Source organism: Schistocerca cancellata, chromosome 3 (assembly GCF_023864275.1).
Source record: "Schistocerca cancellata isolate TAMUIC-IGC-003103 chromosome 3, iqSchCanc2.1, whole genome shotgun sequence".
NCBI lineage: Eukaryota > Metazoa > Arthropoda > Insecta > Orthoptera > Acrididae > Schistocerca > Schistocerca cancellata.
This window is the reverse complement of record NC_064628.1, coordinates 493,760,495-493,776,772: the sequence shown is the minus strand read 5'-3', so window position 1 is coordinate 493,776,772 and position 16,278 is coordinate 493,760,495. Positions and strand designations below refer to the sequence as shown.

The following is a 16,278-nucleotide window of genomic DNA, read 5'->3' as shown; positions in this document are numbered from 1 at the left end:
TTACATCTTTTTAAAAATGGCCTCAGTTTTATGTACCATTGCTTAAATTGCCTGTATGCTTGTCATTACACAAATAAACTGATAGTGGTTACATGGTTCCATCATTTAGACGATGCACTGAGGCTGTGGACCCGTACATGAAAAAATTTTTCCGTACGTTCGGTAAAGAGAGGAAGGGAGAGAGAGGTAGAAGAGGGTTGGAGGGGTTGGGATGGACCAGGTACCGAATCAAAGAAAATCTCGGTAAGGGCTGAAATGCGAGCGGCAGACAGCTGTACTCACATAGTCGTCCGAAGCTGTGGCTCAGCCTCTTCTTCAGCTTCTGGACGCGACTCAGCGCGCCGCCCTTCTTTTCTCTCATCGTAACTCCTGAAACAGATGACCTCGCTTTTAGTATCACTTACACAAAGAAAACAAAAAGAGTAAAAAAGCTGTGCACCCTGGTCAGGATATTCTGCGGCGCGTACTGCGTACCTAGAGGGGTTTCCATTCAGCAGAAAATACATGTTTTCGATGGCACGCCTCGGCTACTATTACGTCATAGTAGTAGACCGCGCAGCTTTATGATCCCAAATAACAATAAAAAAAACCGCTGGTAAAACTGCAAGTTTTGATTTCTTTGGAATAAAAGATTTTTTAACATAAAACAGAAGGATGAACATGATTTAGCAGCTGTTAGGCTTAGTGCTGGAAATAATTTTCAGAAGATTATCACCATTCGAAAGGCTAAGTTGTTTTCACGTGTACTGCCTAGGGAAATGCTGTAAGAAACGGATTTGAAAGATAATTTATTATGTGTCAAATCTGAATAACTCTTACAAAATGTGTATAATATTTTTTTTTTTAACAGCAGTCACTCTCTGATATAATCAATTTGCAATGGATGTAGCATATCCCATAATGACATTAAAATGTCACAAATTTGAATACGATGGAAAGTTCTCACAGGAATGAGATTAAGACAAACAAGTGAAATAAATTAAGGAAGGATCGCTCAACATTAAATGTACTTATTTCTATTAGCAGAAATTAACATTGTTAATCGACGTCCAAGAGGCTAAAAAGGTATTCGCCACGATAACGTGAGGTACAAAATCGGAATCTGACATTTCAGTTACTTAGGATATTTTTCACTCAAAATGAACCCCTTGAGTGCGAGGTCGCAAGTTCGATCTTTAGTAAGGCCCATTTGAAAGAGTTGTTCTACAATTATGACAGGGTAAATGACTCGCCATGTGCATCAGAAGGGCGACAGAAAATAAATGTCCGGGAGGTGCCGAGATCAATCGTCTATGGGATGTATATATTATACTTCACAAAATCGAAATCGTCGACATTCAAGAAATGTTCAAACGATTAATTCATGGATACTGAATGAAAAATGGCGCGCCTCAGTGATCACAAAACATTCGCACCATCAAGATCTAAGGCGAACTCCTTGGGAACTGCAAACCGTGCAGGACATACTACGAGTGACACAGATTGCGCGACACGGATTACAGTGATTTCACGGGAAGCAGCAGATGGTTGCATAACTTCGTACAGTGTTACAGAAAGACGTAAGATAACGAAATTTAAAACAAACCGTCAACCTGACACTGCACATCAAACTGCGGAATCGTCGGTAAAATTTGTAGATGAAATAAAAAATCGTATCCTGTTGTTCAACAACGAATTTGTTTGCAACTCCGACCAATCGAGATTTAGGAGGAATGCATACGAAAGAAATCCTGGAAATTTCAGATACCCAAAGAGTTGCGTCAATATTAACTACCGTCAATGCCTTAACCCATTCGTATTCAATTATGCCGATTGTTAATCTGGATGGTAAATAAGTTGTTTATTGTGCTGCGAGATGTTGGCGTGCCCTGACCCCTACGATTCTTTCTCGTGTATGAGATCTTGCAAGGGCAGTAGGGAATATATACGTGACACCAAGCAAGAGTGGGAAAACTGGCGTAAAAGAACAACTGTGGTATGATCACTTCTTTTGACCAATAGCTGATCAAAATAATTCGCTTTTGCTTGATTCCTGGTCTGCGTACGAATATCTTACTCCTTTAGAACAATCTATCCTTCCTGAAACGTGTATGGCACTTTCATTCATACAACCTGGAGCCAATGGGCAAATTCAGCCTCTGAATGTTTTTTCTGTGCTTATAAAACAAATCGGCAAATCGGTCGGCAACGGTGGGCCTTCATGGCCTGAACTGGCGGAGTGTGGTTTAGTATAAAACATTTCATTGCACTATCTGTAGCTACGCCTTGAAGGACAGAAAGTTTCACGCTAAGTTCCACGACAGACTGCTTCGCATTCGGTTGCATGTCACCACATTCCATTAGTTCTCATCAGCCCATCACACCGATAAGATTCCATATGCATTCTTAGGAGTGGATACCTAGCTGAATGTCCTACACCGTCTGTAACTCTCATTAAGTTCGCTTTCGATCTTGATGGTGCGAAACTTTGTGATCACTGTGGCGCGTCATGTTTCATTCGGCGTTCATTGTGCAAGTTGATTGTTTTGAACATTTTCTGAATGTCAACAGTGTCCATTTTTCGAAGTGTAACTCATACAGGAAATTGATCTCTGCACCTCCCGGACACTCAGGTTCTGCCGTCCTCTCGATGCACATTGTGAGTCATTAACAGCTAATATATTTTCCTGTCATAACTTTTAATAAAACACTTTCAAATGAGTCTTACTAAAGACTGAACTTGCGATCTCGCACTCAAGGGGTTTCTTGTCTGTATAATATTCAGAGAAGCACGTAATTGAAGCGAAAGTATCACAAATCTTATTAGAATAAAAGGGAGGAGTGGTTAACATCTTTCTGATAAAAAGAATTTTATAGAGTAATGGTTCCGTCCTGGATGAAGGTAGGAAACAATCCCTTCTATTCAGACATTCGCCTGCAACGGGTCCACTAGCGCAACTTCTGCGACATATAACTTGATTTCTTTTTCTTGTGAGAAGAGTATCAACGCACACAGTACATGCTATAAAGATCTAATCCGTATCATGAGCTCTCATGGCCTTTTCTTTAGCACCATTTGGCTGTTCGCTTTCAAAACTAGTTAAATATTACCGCGTGGCACCATCTCTGATGACATTAGGCATCTAACGAACTCCCTGTTACAACTGTAGTATTGTGAGCCATACATATAAATTACGCGAAATGAGATCCACGAGGTTTCTGTTTTCAGTGATACTTTTCTAAATGTTTCAGTTTTGCTCGGGCACTTGCCGAAGGGCGCGTGAGAAGATTACACGAAATATTAATATGATCAGAGCAGCCTTTCTTTTGAAGTGGATTGAAGATTATTCAGTCTCTTTCTGATGATTCTTTAGTTTATCTTTACATAGGATACTTAAGGGGTTTCCCTCTTTTTTTACGCTACAGCTGTGAGAGAGAAGAGGGAAGGCAATAATGATGCTTGTTTGATACACGATCTGTTCAAACGAAACGAAATCGAAAGGAAACATCAGACAGAGTGAAACGAATAACCGTAAGAGCAGTAGGCCAGACACTTAATCGCTACTGCTAATGCTCCTCCGAGAGATCCAGTCGATGAAATGGCACCGAACAAGCGCGGCGAGAAAGGCTGTGGCTGAGGCAACTTGCCGACTGCAGCCAATCCATTACGTCACCTGCACTCCCTAGGGCTGCTGCTTTCGTCCCGCCCACAATACGGGCGGCATCTTCTTGCCGACACTTTTCCCACTTTCCTCATCCCACGAAATCGTCGTCGCAATTTCCTGAAGACGGCACGGCTACAAAATAACGTCCACGAGAAAACAGTTGCAGTTACTCAAAGCAACTGTGACTTATTGTCTCATTGCCTGTGGTTTCTACTCCCTTTCTCCATCTATCGCATCGTTTATAAAGGCATCGAAAATAATCTTTTCCTTGAGATCTTCCGGTTTAGTGAACTGACGGGGTATTGGGGCTCTTGCTTTTCCCACCTTTCTGCGTACACTGAACCGTGTTGGGTGGCGCTTGGTAACTGCTAACTGGAACCCACAGGTTCCCTGATCTATTACCTGCGATTACTTCATATCTTCCTCGAGCGCATTTCACCCGACCTCATTAATCCAACCACAGCATCTTTCTAAGAGTGACCCAGTTACCATATGGCAAATTTACGTATTACATCACTTGCATTAACACGTGTCGGATGAAGTTCTTGAACGTGCAAAATCAAAAAATTTGTACAATTTATTGTGATATTCCGACAGTACATAAAGACGCACTGGAAAACGGTGATAGTGTTTGGAAATTTACCTTCAATAATCACGCCACAATGAAGTAAGAAAATAGTAATAGTGGGTGATGACTGTGTTTCTTACTCACAATAAATTTGGAACCATAGTGAAGGGCACTTCTCGCATGCCGCGCGAGATTAGCCGAGCGGTCTTAGGCGCTGCAGTCATGGACTGTGCGGCTGGTCCCGGCGGAGGTTCGAGTCCTCCCTCGGGCATGTGTGTGTGTGTGTGTGTGTGTGTGTGTGTGTGTGTTTGGCCTTAGGATAAATTAGTTTAATTAGTGTGTAAGCTTAGGGACTGATGACCCTAGCATTTAAGTCCCTTAAGATCTCACACACTTTTCACTTCTCGCATTGAAGACCGAAATTTTACCAACAAATTCCTTAAAACGAGAGAGACAGGAGCTTTGAACATAAATGATTTCTTCTATATCTACATCATACTTACGAAAGCCACCTAATGGTGGCAGAGGGTACTTCTAGTACCAGTAACTGGTTCCCCTTAACCTTTTCCACTGGGACGAATAACTGTCGGTTAACCCCGGTAATGGCTCTAATTTCTCGAATTTTATCGTCGTGGTCATTACGTGATATGTATGTGGAAGGAAGTAATATGTCACCGACTCTTCCTGGAAAGTGCGGTCACCGAATTTCAATAGTAAACCTCTCCGTGCTGCACAACGTCTCCTGCCAATGGAGTTTCTAGAGCATCTCGATCACGGTCTCGCGTCGACTAAACGATCCATTGACCAAACGTGCCGCTCTTTGTTGGATGCTCTCTACCTCTTCTATCAGTCCTAACTGGTAAGGGTTTCAGAGTGATGAACAAAACTCAAGTTTTATAGTCCCGAGGCAAACTGTGACGATGTTGGGAGTTGTGCTTGTAAGTACTATCTTTCTTCTGGGGCTACAAAACACTCATGTTGAATAAAGCCTCGTAACCCGCATAATAGTAAAATATTAGTAACAAATTAAAATTTGGTACCGAGAGATCCCCCTTTCGTGTCCATTAACTTCCAGTTTGATCCACTACTCATCGCCGACTGATTGAAAGTTTAGAATTCCAACTGTATTTTTTCATTTCCTATCACACTCCTGAAAAGTTCCTCATCAGGCCATCCAAGTACTGACCTGACGAGAATTTTACTTCCTCACAGCCGCAGGGCTGTTTCAAACACGGAATTTCTCAATCTTACGCTCTTAAACACTTATTACCAAACAGAAGTCAGGGGTATAACAAAAGGCGATAAACATTTGTGGCCAGCTGATGCTATTTGGCTGGCCGGGATTCAAACCCCGATCTGATGCATTGCAGCTAAGTCATCAGATTAAGCCTCACAGAGTTCAGCATGGTGACCGCAAATTTTTGTGTAGTTTGGAAATCGGGAGTATCATTGGCATGCAGAACCGCTGAATTTGTTCGCTTTGGGTTAGTTCATTACGATGAAAATTTCCGAAGAAGTTTTACCACTCCAAAGAATTACCGTTTTTTCACATGAAGGCAAAGAAGAGAATGGAGCTACGAGGGTCGCCCGTAAAGTAATATAGACTACCACATTTCCGTCCCCACCAAAAACAATGGTACGAATGGGAAACTTTAAGTATGCATAATTTGAAGTTTCCCGAGCGCACGCCCAAATTTTCCGTTTCCTCTGACAGATAGTGTGTCTGCATTAATGTTTCTAAATAGCGTCTGTAAGTGATGTACGTTACAAGCCGAGGGAGCGTACGTCACAGCACGTGACACTGCAGGTCTTACGAGTACCAGCAGTCGTCTCCGGCGCGGAGCGATTAACTATTTCAGACGAGTTTAATAATTTAAGCGTATGTAAGCTCTCGATAACAAACGACAAAATTAAGACTTTTAGTGGATGCGTTTTCAATTGCATATTGATTTCCCTTGAGCCCTGTAAGGACCCGAGCGTTCGCGAAGTGTGGCGGACAAGGCGACTAGTGTGACGTCACAAGTTCGTTCCAGGGCCCGTATTTCTCGTCCAGTTGCAAGTAGCGTGCCGTCATTGAATTTCTCATTGCGGAGTAAGAAACTGCTTTGAACACTCAAAAACGTTTGTGTGCAGTTTACGGAGCACCTGCCGTCGACAGAAGTACTGTTAGTTGCTAGGCGAAGAGGGTGAGGCCATTACGAGAAGGCGATTCGGCAGGGCACGATTTGCAGCGTTCGAGGAGGCCGTCACAAGTGACATGTTGTAGCTTCCTGATGTGCTCAATCGCGAGAACCGATGTTTAGCGACTCGACAGTTGGCGCTGAAGCAGTCAGCAAAGGAAGTGTGGATACTTCATGACCAGAACAAGGAGTGGTACGACAGGACATATTAGCCCTTGTGTCTCGCTGGAGGAAGGCCATAGAACGGGAAGGAGATTACGTGGAAAAAGACAGAGTGTACCAGAAACACCATTCTTTCTTGTGTGTACGTTTCACTGTGTTAAATAAATAATTGTTGAACAAAAAACGAAGTGGTGCACTACATTCGGGTTGACAAACGACAATGCGATCATAAAGGATAGTGTGCATCATAGTTTGGTCCTACGCTAAGTGAAAATATAATTTTGTTATAGGACAGAGAGACACGGACGAGTCACAGTCATCGTTTACAGTAAAATGCGTAAAAAATGTCAGCAAAAAAAAAAAAAAAAAAAAACCTTCAGTTATGCGAAATGCGGTGTTAGTACGTACGAGAGTATCGAACACAGCTGGAAGCTGTAGGCGATTCTTTCGGTAAGTTCCCGTAAGCCAAGAAGCCGGCGGGCGGAAGTGCAGGTGCAGTATGACGTAGTCTCGTGGCAGCAACCTGTTACTCGCTGCAGGGGCAGCCTAACATGGAGGCCACAGCGCCCACCACTTTCTCCGTCCCATCGTGAGGTAAACCGGCGACCGCCGCCGCGCAGACCGGCTCCACCACTCACCCACGCAGCCCTGCCCAGTGTGACCGCAAGCATTACAATCGCCTCTTTCAAGCAGTTATCGTAGCCACACGTTCTAATTTTTTTTATTCGAACTACCTGTTAAATATTTTCTAGTTTTATTGAAAAAACAACTAGAAACAATCATACTTTTCACAGTAGTGAAAATGTTTGCACTACTCCCCCCCTCCTCCCGCTTTGAAATAGGTGAAACACTGCTAACCTAAACCTCCACGTTTAAGAGTGTGCATCCAGGTCAATGTTGTCATTTTATACGGCATTTCATGTCTATAATATCCATCTGCACAGTCACATTCGCTTGTAATGTCGTTCACTGATGACTGGTCCACTCCAGTGAGCACTAGTGGAAATACTATCCCGATCTAAACCAAGGTGCCTGTAGACTTATGGGTCCCACTTACGTCCAGTTATTATTGTCAAACCGTCAATATACTGACGGTCTGATATCGCGTACTGACAAACCGTCAATACTAGAAAAGGTCGTGGCTCCAAAAATATTCTCCGTATCGTCAATAAGCACTGAGCGTGTAAGATCGATCATTAGCAGTTTCACAATATTCCCCACTCAGATGTTGATAGAGCTTCACGAACCAGTTACTCGGAGCTAGTGTGCACGGTTTATGTTTTCAGTTCGTCTTTGTGCATAACATCCCTCAGCTCTATTTTTAAAGTAGTCTTTTAGCATAAGATAGTCTTAGAAAGTGGCAGTAATATCAACCACGGCCTTAAGCCCATAAATCAAATATCAGCAATAGTCGTCATATTTACCACTTCAATGTGTTCAGTGGAGGACTTATTACGGCATTGCTTTCGTTATCAATCTGAAAACATAATACGCCTTGCCATATACCGGGTGTGTGTCCTATGCGTTGTCAAGCGCATGTTCTTTGGTGTTTCGCCAGACAGTTGCAATTTCGTTTTTGTAACGTGTAGTTATAGTCATCCCAAACAAATATTCGTACTGCTCAACATGTTTTTCATACGACGCCCAGCGTCGACGAAGGGGATCGGTTTGTTTCTCATCACAAACAAAATGATTTTTAAATTGCAATTTTACGTGTCCATCGATAGACCGGCTTCATATTAGTCTAGTGCATTATTCGTTTCATCGGCATGTATTAACAGAAACAGTAAAATATGGAGAATATTGAGTACTCCGGCAGCGATTTACCAGCGCATCTGCAGGGCTGTAGGAGTCAGCGCGGACCACGGCGGTGCTGTCGCTGCTGCAGTAGAGGTTATTCTTCGTGTCTTACTGTCCCTGCTAACACATAACGATAAAACGAATATCGCACTAGACTAATATGGAACCGCTCTGTCGAATGCGCACGTAAAATTCCACTTTAAAAATAGTTTTGTCTGTAAGGGGTAACAAAACGACGCTTTCCACGACGCTGGGCGTTGCGTGAAAGCCGTAGCGAGCAGGATTTGTTTGGGCCGATTACAGCCACTGACATTACTTTCGTTTTGGAGACGCTAATCTTCATATCATAGTCCTTACATTTCTGATCTAGCTCTGAAATATTACTTTGCAAACTTTCAATCGAATCTGCCATCACAACTAAGTCATCCGCATATGCAAGGCTGCTTATTTTGTGTTAACATATCTTAATCTCACCCAGCCAGTCTATTGTTTTCAACATATGATCCATAAATAATATGAACAACAGTGGAGACAGGTTGCAGCCTTGTCTTACCGCTGAAACTACTCTGAACCATGAACTCAATTTACCGTCAACTCTAACTGCTGCCTGACTATCCATGTAAAGACCTTTAAATGCTTGCAAAAGTTTGCCTCCTATTCCATAATCTTGTAGAACAGACAATAACTTCCTCCTAGGAACCCGGTCATATGCCTTTTCTAGATCTATAAAGCATAGATACAATTCCCTGTTCCACTCTTAACACTTTTCCATTATTTGCGGTAAGCTAAAGATCTGATCCTGACAACCTCTAAGAGGCCTAAACCCACACTGATTTTCATCCAATTGGTCCTCAACTAATACTCGCACTTACCTTTCAACAATACCTGAGAAGATTTTACCCACAACGCTGATTAAAGAGATACCTCTGTAGTTGTTACAATCTTTTCTGTTTCCATGTTTAAAGATTGGTGTGATTACTGCTTTTGTCCAGTCTGATGGAACCTGTCCCGACTCCCAGGCCATTTCAATTATCCTGTGTAGCCATTTAAGACCTGACATTCCACTGAATTTGATGAGTTCCGACTTAATTTCATCCACCCCAGTCGCTTTATTGCACTGCAATCTACTGACCATTTTTTCCACTTCCTCAAATGTGATCCTATTTCCATCATCATTCCTATCCCATTCTACCTCGAAATCCGAAACATTACTGATCGCATTTTCACCTACATTGAGCATCTCTTCCAAATATTCCCTCCATCTGCCCAAGGCATCCACAGGATTCACCAGCAGTTTTCCTGACCTGTCCGACATACTTGTCATTTCCTTCTTACCTCCCTTTCGAAGACTGCTAATTACACTCCAGAATGGTTTTCCAGCAGCTTGACCCATAGTCTCCAACCTGTTTCCGAAGTCTTCCCATGATTTCTTCTTGGATGCTGCAATTATCTGTTTGGCTTTGTTTCTTTCTTCAACATAACTTTCTCTGTCTACCTGGGTTCTCGTATGTAACCATTTTTGATACGCCTTCTTTTTCCTTTTACAGGCTGCCTTGACTGTATCATTCCACCAAGCTGTTTGCTTCATCCTACTTTTACACACTACTGTTCCATGACATTCTTTAGCCACTTCTAGTACTGTGTCCCTGTACCTTGTCCATTCCTTTTCCAATGACTGTAATTGACTACATTCAACTAACTGGTACCTTTCTGAGATCGCTGTTATGTACTTGTGCCTGATTTCCTTATCCTGAAGTTTCTCCACTCTTATCCTCCTACATATGGACCTGACCTCCTGCACTTTCGGCCTCACAATCCCAATTTCACTGCAGATTAAATAATGATCAGTGTCATCAAAGAATCCCCTGCATACACGTGTCCCCCTCACAGCCTTCCTGAATTCCTGATCTGTTATTACATAGTCAATGACAGATCTGGTTCCCCTGCCTTCCCAAGTATACCGGTGAATGTTCTTATGTTTAAAAAAGGAGTTTGTGATTACTAAGCCCATACTGACACAGAAATCCAAGAGTTGTTTCCCGTTCCTGTTGGCCTCCATATCCTCTCCAAATTTACCCATAACCTTTTCATACCCTTCTGTTCGATTTCCAGTCCTGGCGTTAAAATCACCCATGAGCAGAACACTGTCCTTGTCCTTTACTCTAACAACTACGTCACTGAGTGCCTCATAAAAACTATCCATCTTATCTTGATCTGTCCCTTCACAATGCGAATATACTGACACAATCCTAATTTTCTTGCTAGACACTGTCAAATATATCCACATCAGTCGTTCGTTTACATACCTTATTGCAACTACGCTGGGTTCCATTTCTTTCCTGATGTAAAGCCCTACACCCCATTGTGCTATTCCTTCTTTGACTCCTGACAGGTAGACCTTGTATTCTCCCACTTCCTCTTCTTTCTCACCCCTTACCCGAATGTCACTAACAGCTAAAACGTCCAGCCCCACCTTACTTGCAGCCTCTGCCAGCTCTACCTTCTTCCCAGAGTAGCCCCCATTGATATTAATAGCTCCCCATCTCATTACCATTTGTTTGTCGCCGTATCTTAGGAGTCCCTGGTTTGTCAGTTAGAGGTGGGACTCGCGTCACCTCCAAAGGTCCGAGGCATTTTGCTCTGCTTGTTGCCAGCATCATATTTAAAAGTACCAGGCAAGCAGGTTGCTAGCCTTACTTGCCCGGAGTCCCATTGGGTTTTACCCCTAACGGCTGAGGGACTAACCGGTGGATTTGGTAGTCTTTGCCGTATGAGCACAAAGGTGACCACAACTCAGAATATGTCCGAGATGCCCAGCCTTATTCCAAAGTAACTGGTATCCCGACTATAAGTTATTGCCGAAACATCAAAGAAACTGCGGCTGACGACTCTAAGGAGAGAGACTCTGTATATGCGACAACTGCAAGGTATGAGTCAGTCTCACCACATTCTCACAAAAAAGTGATTACAGGCAGCCAGACTATCCATAGGATCTCCTGGCAATGACATATCAACTAAATAGCAGAAACAGTTCTTTTCAGAGTCCATTAACAAGAAACACTGGACTGTCAACTATCAGACTCCTTCAAATGAATATCGAAAGCATTAAGGACTGGATATTCAGTTGTGAAGACAAACATAAGTTTCTTGTGTGTCAATATCTACATATGTAAATGTAATTTATGATGCGTCTGTATTAGCCATACGCTAAATAACAAATTACTTTAATTACCTGAATATATAGTTGCAGAGCAGATATAATTACTTCACATGTTTCAATAACATTTCTACTAATTGCGTTTGCTGATATTACTGCATTAAACTTCAACCACTGGAATGATCTGCCTGTTGTCAAAAATATCGAAGTCATACTTAATCTCTCGTAGACTGCGATTGCCTCTTCCATTAACGTATTATACTTCTCTACCTTACATAGCATCATCAAGATTAATAATTGTCGTCATATGCAGGACTCATCCGAAAATAGTTTATGAAGTCTTTCAGGTACGTGGTGGTTTTAGTCAGAAAGTCGCTCTTTTTTCATCAGTTCTCGGACTCATTTGCTGTTTTTCGTTGTTTTCTGCTGGTTACTAGCTCTAGCTATTTAATAATTTCGGCACACACTGTAAGCAGGCTGTTTAGGTTTTTATGTTGGTAACGCCACGTAACGGTCTGTATGAAAATCACGGACTGTTCTGTGTGCAGTCTGTGGCTGGTTGGCATTGTTGGAATATTTGCTATTGTAGTGTTGGGCAGTTGGAGGTGAGCCACCAGCAGTGGTGGATGTGGAGAGAGAGAGAGAGAGAGAGAGAGAGAGAGAGAGAGAGAGAATTTTGAGAGGCTGCTATAAGCGGACGATCTGGACGTCGGTCCGCCAGAAAAAGGAAATTTGTTTGTAAAGGTGGAGGTCATGAATTGATATGAACATTATTGAGGTAAATACATTGTTCTCTATCAAAATCTTTCATTTGCTAACTATGCCTATCAGTAGTTAGTATCTTCTATTTAGCTGTCAGTATTGGCGCTCGCTGTATTGAAGTAGTTCGAGTAAACGAAGATTTTTGTGAGGTAAGTGATTCATGAAAGGCATAGGTTATTGTTAGTCAGGGCCATTCTTTTGTAGGGATTATTGAAAGTCTGACTGCGTTGCGCCAAAAATATTGTGTGTCAGTTTAGTGATGATCAGAATAAGTAAAGAGAGAAATGTCTGAATACGTTCAGTTTTGCTCAGCTGTTTGAAAATCAAATAATGTAAGAGGTTTTCCAGCACTATCAATTTTAACTTTTTCTAAGGGGACGTTTCAACACGTTCTTTTGGGTGTTCGACATCTTAAACTAGAAATATCGCGTTGTAAACTAAGGCTATTATTGATAGTATGAGGGTCGCTTCAGTATACTGAGGGATTGACAAACTAATATTGTCAATAAACACTGAACGTGTGCAGGCCCCTTTATGGATGCAGCAACCCCACTAACGGTTTGCTGACGTCCACTTAAAGTTAAAAATATGTTGGTATGTGGCGAGAATAGCATTTAAGTGTGATCATAGAACACTCGAAATGGGTATACTGTAAGTGGCAGATAAATAACTTGAAAACGCAGTCGCGGTTCTCTCTCCACTGTGAATGACGGGACAATTGTAGCTATTTTATCACCGCTCCAAGACCACTGAAACGGGATTATTATGAACTTTTAGGAGTGATAGTTTGGGATGACGTTCTCACTAGATGTTTCACGGGCAGTTCGTTATTCTGCGTGGGGTGCATAGCTGTTCAGACGTATGGCGAATGACCAGTTGGATCATCGGGAGAGTTGATTCACAGGAGGGTGAAAGTTGTACGATATCGTTTCACACGGACCTGTTATGCCCGACCATCTGCTTGGCAGGACACCACACTTAAAGAGTAGGAGAGGGCGGCTGCCAAGTCCGTGGAAGTTCAACGAATGCAAAGCGAGGTGGCAATGCTTAAACGCCTACCTTGCCTTGTAACCTATAAGAGCTTTACAGTGCCATGAGCGACAACACGAAACAGGCTGGTCCTCGTCCTTGCAAATCGCAGGAAGACGCTGTTAGTCTGACGACTCTCCATACAACAGCTGGACAGTAACCTCTAGAGCTATTTACGTACCGAGCACAGACAGAATTTTACTGAAGAACATTAAAGTACTGTGAGGATGTCTCCTTGCGTGACAGTTTTACTGCTTTGCGCTTTTACGCTCACGTGTTTCGGTTGTGTTTCACAACCATCACTCGTCGTGTTATTTACCTTCTGTTGCAGTTTGTATACAAGATGACATCTACATTATTGTACGTCGAACTGTTGCATGCTGTAAAGAAAATTGTATGAATGTTTCGAGTGAAACGTGGCGCTAAGCAAACGTTGAGGGAATTATCCTAGAGAACAGCAAGCGATACATGAAATGCATCCGCAGTTGCGAATATGAGCCACCATCAGTTGTATAAGGGAATGACGGCAGTGAAAATCTCTGCCGGACTGTGACTCGAATCGGATTTCCCGCTTAACGCGAGCGGTCGCCTTAAACCACTTTGGCTATCCGTGCACGACTCACGGCCAGGTCCAAACTCCCACATGTCGTCGTTCCTGCGTCACAACCTGTGCTCGTATACACATTATGTACTTCTCGTACAGGGAAGTCGTTGTCTGGCATCACCGGATAAATACGACATTGCAGTGTGTGTGTTGTTAAGAACGACGCATTGCTCTTTCGGAGCTGTATGCATGTCCGAAGGAACATTGCATCATACTTCTCAACAACAAAGGCACTGCAATATCGTTTTATCCGCCGACATCGGGCAAGCAACTTTCAATTAAAATGCCGCTACTGCAGGTTGTAGACACAAGGTTGATGACATATGGCACTTTGGGCCTGGCCGCATGTACCTGATAACGGCTGTAGTCGCCGCAGTGCCTGTTTCTTCGTACATGCGTACATCTCCGAAGGAACAAGCACTATTCCTGACAAGGCACTGTTCTCCTTGACAACACAGGCACTATTATATCGAGTAGCAAACGAAGTTTGCTTCAGTTGAAGATTTGTGTGCGTAATCACAAACTGTCAGTACCTCCCATCGCACCCCCTCAGATTTGGTTATAAGTTGGCACAGTGGATAGGCCTTGAAAAACTGAACACAGATCAATCGAGAAAACAGGAAGAAGTTGTGTGGAACTATGAAAAAAATAAGCAAAATATATAAACTGAGTAGTCTACGTGCAAAAGATGCAACATCAAGGATAGCCTGAACTCAGGAGCGCCGTGGTCCCATGGTTAGCGTGAGCAGCTGCGGAACGAGAGGTCCTTGGTTCAAGTCTTCCCTCGAGTGAAAAGTTTAATTTTTTATTTTCAGACAATTATCAAAGTTCAGGCACTCACACATAATCAACTTCGCTCTCCAAAATTCCAGGACATGTTCAGATTTGCTTGGACATATGCAGGATTTGACGGTCTACACACGGAAACATTTGAAAACGTAAAAAACATATGTTTTGACAGAGCACAGGGAAAACTGTGCGACTGTGAAACTGTTGCATTCATTTGTTGCAGTTTATGTGACAAACTCTTATGTTTTCATCACTTTTTTGGGAGTGATTATCACATCCACAAGAAAACCTAAATCGGGCAAGGTAGAAGAATCTTTTTACCCATTCGCTAAGTGTACAAGTTAGGTGGTTCAAATGGCTCTGAGCACTATGGGACTTAACATCTATGGTCATCAGTCCCCTAGAACTTAGAACTACTTAAACCTAGCTAACCTAAGGACAGCACACAACACCCAGTCATCACGAGGCAGAGAAAATCCCTGACCCCGCCGGGAATCGAAGCCGGGAACCCGGGCGGGGGAAGCGAGAACGCTACCGCACGACCACGAGCTGCGGACCAAGTTCGGTGGGTCGACAACATATTCCTGTCATGTGACGCACATGCCGTCACCAGTGTCGTACAGAATATATCAGACATCCTGTGGAGGAATCGGTTGACCTATGACCTTGCGATCAAATGTTTTCGGTTCCCATTGGAGAGGCGCGTCCTTTCTTCTACAAATCGCACGGTTTTGCGGTGCGGTCGCAAAACACAGACACTAAACTTATTACAGTGAACAGAGACGTCAATGAACGAACAGACAGATCATAACTTTGCGAAAATAAAGAAAGTAAACCTTTCACTCGACTCGTTCCGCAGCTGCTCACGCTAACCACGGGACCACGGCGCTCCTGAGCTCACACTCTCCTTGATGTTGCCTATCTTGCACATGGACTACTCAGTTTGTATATTTTGCTTATTTTTTTCATAGATCCACACAACTTGTTCCTGTTTTCTCGATTGATCTGTATTCAGTTTTTCAAGGCCTAACTAAATCTGAAAGGGGTGCGATGGGGAGGTTCCCGTGTGAGTAGCATTTCTACCTTCTCTTCGCTCGTGTACTATGTGCTCAACAAATCTTCAACTGAGGACGGTTGACTGAGTAATCGGCGTGCATTTTCGTTGTGTTTCGAGCACGACATGGTGCCCCAGACCGCGCGGCGTAAAATAGGACACTTTGTATTTTTTTGTGAAATACCACTGGAGACCTTATAATTGTAATTAACTAGTCCATAAACTAAAAACTATGATTTCCTTTGATTAAAATTTGGAGTAGTAAAATTGACAATGGTTTAGTAACACCGTAAGATGTTTCACCCTTTGGTGTTCTAGGGCGATTTCAGTAACAGCGGTACCCTACGCCCAGTTTCCTTTCCAAACTAGCTTTAGGGGCCTAGTGGATTTTTATGACGATATATCGTTGAGTCCACGACGTGCGGGTCTTTATCCATGGAAGTGTCGTCATGAATTAAAAAACAAATCTATATCACAGTCGCACACAAATACAAACATAATACACTACAAGCAATGCAATCATGAACTT

The 16,278-nt window shown here is 42.8% G+C and overlaps 1 long non-coding RNA gene across 1 annotated transcript in view; it reads right to left on the bottom strand.

The window, feature by feature from the left end:
- Positions 1 to 280: 280 nt before the first annotated feature.
- LOC126175261 (uncharacterized) overlaps positions 281 to 16,278 on the bottom strand; it is a 299,426-nt gene continuing 283,428 nt past the window's right edge. The window contains exon 3 of the long non-coding RNA XR_007535546.1: positions 281 to 369. This is a non-coding gene — a long non-coding RNA (uncharacterized LOC126175261). The remainder of the gene's footprint in view (positions 370 to 16,278) is intronic.